The sequence below is a fragment of the Aplysia californica genome, unplaced genomic scaffold (genome assembly GCF_000002075.1).
Source record: "Aplysia californica isolate F4 #8 unplaced genomic scaffold, AplCal3.0 scaffold00826, whole genome shotgun sequence".
NCBI lineage: Eukaryota > Metazoa > Mollusca > Gastropoda > Aplysiida > Aplysiidae > Aplysia > Aplysia californica.
In genome coordinates, this window is record NW_004798096.1 from 77,793 (window position 1) to 81,828 (window position 4,036).

General features: G+C 41.9%; 1 protein-coding gene across 1 annotated transcript in view; it reads right to left on the reverse strand.

Annotated features, from left to right (window-relative positions):
- LOC101859521 overlaps positions 1-4,036 on the reverse strand; it is a gene marked incomplete at its 3' end in the record, with an annotated part of 18,739 nt that overhangs the window by 1,164 nt on the left and 13,539 nt on the right.

Consider the following 4,036-nt stretch of genomic DNA (forward strand, 5'->3'; position numbering starts at 1 on the left):
CACACACACACACACACACACACACACAGAGATATACGGGAGGCAGCGTGGTGAAATCAGGTGCTCGTCAAAAAAACGAAATCGGAGAAACAGGGATTTCTCAATCACTTAAAATTTTTCTCTCTCGAATTTTTGGTTTATTTTTCTTTTAACCTCTTTTAAGTCCATGCAAAAACGACATTTCCATGTGAATTTTACTGAAAAAAATTGATTAAATGCACAAATATGCCACTTTTCAGTTTTCAAAGACTCTTTAGCTATTGGAGATCCCAAACTTTGGCGGCTATTTTCTCGCTAATTTCCCCACTGAAACCAGGTGACCTCACTTCCTTCCATCGCAAAAATCTTACATTCTATTCAAGATAAATGGATTTGATTTCACGGGAAACAAGGCAAATAAATCAGTTTTCATATGATTCCAATAACTCCACACACCCCAAAATTGACGAGCGCCTGATTCCACCATGTCATGACACATTATTATATATATATATACAGTAGAATCAGTATGATGATATATGATATATGATATACATACAGACAAGACATATCATATATTGTAGAATCGATATGGTGATATGGCCTGACACACACATATATGACAAATATATACAGTAGAATCGATATTCCTCGAAACCTTCACACACAAAAAGATCGTTCATAACAAGATAGTTCACTCAGCCAAAGATCGTACATAACAAGATAGTTCATTCAGCCAAAGATAGTACATAACAAGATAGTTCACTCAGCCAAAGATCGTTCATAACAAGATAGTTCACTCAGCCAAAGATCGTTCATAACAAGATAGTTCACTCAGCCAAAGATCGTACATAACGAGATAGTTCACTTGGCCAAAGATTGTTCATAACAAGATAGTTCACTCAGCCAAAGATAGTACATAACAAGATAGTTCACTCAGCCAAAGATCGTACATAACAAGATAGTTCACTCAGCCAAAGATCCTACATAACAAGATAGTTCACTCAGAGATCTTACATAACAAGATAGTTCACTCGGCCAAAAATATATCCGCGGAAGTCCGCGCATTTGTTCAGATGGCGCTGCAGTCTTTGTTTGGAAGCTCTCTTTCGTTTCTCCAGAAGAAGAATAGGAATAGCACAGTTTGTTAGTTTAACTTTTATTACTTTTTCACACAAGTAGGTAACTATGTTCGCAAAGTCCGCGCTTTTTCGAAGAGAGCGCCATCGGTTAGGTTGTTGTTGTAGTTTTAGTAAGAATTTTACGGCACTTGCAACACAATAAGGTCAAATAAGTGCCGAAGATTAGAGGTGTTACAAGAGAGTAACAACAAAAACAAAAAAGAAGGAAGGGAGATAGAGACGATAGATTTTAACAATTTTTATACGAAAGAAGGAGCACACCACACCAGAGCACCCGCAAACCACCCACCCACTGGATTTAGAGGACACATTTTTAAAATTGGCTCACAAAGACAGGGTGGCGTCGGTAGCCTTGTGGTTAGGTTACCGGACTCGTAATCGTTAGATTGCGGGTTCGGGGGTTTGAGCCTCAGCTCGGTTCGAGGTTGTGTCCTTGGGAAAGACACTTTGCACGAACTTCCCACTTGGCTCGGTCCTATCGGAGACGGACGTTAAACTAGGAGGCCCCGCCTCTTAAATAACCTAATAGTGTTGATAGGGGCGTGAAACCTATACCATTTCTCCATTTTTTCACAAAGAGAGGAGTGAAACTATCATTAGGTACGATCTTTGTCACAGACGAGACAGATTTGATATATTGTCGAATCGATATGGTGATATACCCTGACACACACATACACGATATATACAGTAGAATCGATATGTCTATAAAACTTGATAAACACAGACGAGACAGATATGATATATTGTCAAATCGATATGATGATATCTCTTGACACAAATAAACAAGACCGATATTATATATATATTTTATATCCATGCAGTAGAATGGATATGTCCTGACAGGCAGACAATTGTTGTAGAATGGATATAATGATATACTCTTACATACGAGTGCCCATAGCAAATTATCGCTACCTCAGAATTATACAGTTTTATCTGACATTGCTGGCCGTTTTGAGTTTATTAGCACCTGTTACAACTCAATTTACTTCCTGTTGTGACGTCGGTGGCCTAGTGGTTAGGCTCTCGGACTCGCAACCGTAAGGTCATGGGTTCGAATCCCGTTAGGGGCCCGACGTTGTGTCCTTGGGAAAAGCACTTTGCACAAATTTTCCTCACTTCACCCAGGTGGAAATGGGTACCCGGCTACAGACAGTGAACGATCTTGGCAGTCTGATAGTGTTTGAGAGCGTGAAATCCGCAGCTTGCACTGTATGCTTCCGCGGAAACCGAAAATGTTTCTGAGTGTTCTCAGAGGGTCTGCTGGGGTAATAATAGTTGTAAAGCGCCTAGAGCATGCTCTTGAGCATGGATATGCGCTATATAAATGCAATTTTTATTATTATTATTATTATTATTATTATTATTATTATTATTATTATTATTATGTTACGTAAATAATCTAAAAAGTTGGTGCATTCGAAAAAGCTTGACCATGTTGTGAAACTAAAAATTTTCAACTTCGATTTTTCGGAAAACTAGATCTAGGTAGGCTACATTGCAGATCAAACTTTTGTAATTCTGAAGTAGCGCAAAGTCTACACGTGAGTCAGTCGACCCGGCCGGTGCCGCCCACAAGTCAGCTGTGTTTTTCTGTTTTTAGCAAGAGTTTTACGGCACTTGCAACACAATAAGGTCATATAAGTGCCGAAGATTAGAGGTGTTACAAGAGAGTAACAAACATAAAAAGGGAGGAGGGGCACGGGAGATAAGGACGATAGATGTTTGATATGAAAGAAGGAGCAAACCACACCAGAGCACCCGCCAACCATCCACGTGGGCAGTTTGAGATTTTTGGGTGGGTGGTGGTGAGCGGTGGGTGGGGGTGGGTGGTGAGGATCAGCCAGGGAAGAGGCTGGTGTTTTTTGATAACCCATTGAGCAGTCTGACGTTTAGGTTGGCAGTAGGTGGGTGTGTCGGAAGTGGGTGTGTCGGAAGTGGGCGTGGTGGGAGTGGGCGTGTCGGAAGTGGGTGTGTCGGAAGTGGGTGTGTCGGAAGTGGGCGCTGGCTGTGACAGGTAAAGGAACAGTGGTCCAGGCACAGGTCTACACCCCTCTCTTTTCTCTGCTTCTGTGTGCCCAAAGGACGTGGGTAACTAGGTCAGCCGTGGGTAACTAGGCCACACGTAGATAATTAGGTCAGATGTTGGTAATCAGGTCAAACTTTCATAACTAGGTCAAACTTTGATAACTAGGTCAGATGATCATAATTAGGTCAGCTAAGTCAGACGTTGATAACTAGGTCAAGTGTTCATAACTAGGCCAGACGTTGATAACTAGGTCAGCTAGGTCAGACGTTGATAACTAGGTCAGATGTTGAAAACTAGGTCAGACTTTAATAACTAGGTCATATGTTGATAACTAGGTCAGACGTTGATAAATAGGTCAGATGTTGATAGCTAGGTCAGACTTTAGTAGCTAGGTCAGATGCTGATAACTAGGTCAGACGTTCATAAATAGGTCAGACTTGGGTAACTAAGTCAGAGTTCATAACTAGGTCAGAAGTGGTAACTAGGTCAGACGTTCATAAATAGGTCAGACTCAGGTAACTAGGTTAGACATTCATAACTAGGTCAGCTACGTCAGATACTGATAACTAGGTCAGCTACGTCAGATACTGATAACTAGGTCAGACGTTCATAACTAGGTCATACTCAGGTAACTAGGTCAGACGTTCATAACTAGGTCATACTCAGGTAACTAGTTTAGACGGTCATAACTAGGTCAGCTAGGTCAAGTGTTGATAACTAGGTCAGACTTTTATTGCTCGGTGAGCAGTTGGTAAGTAGGTCAGTGATGGTGCGCAGACCTGGGCAAGTTTCCCGCCAGCAGCCTTTGGTGGGGGGGCGGCTCCCTGTGTGTGTGGCTCATGACGTCACGGTTCTGGATGGGGAGTGTGGGGGGAGGGGAGGG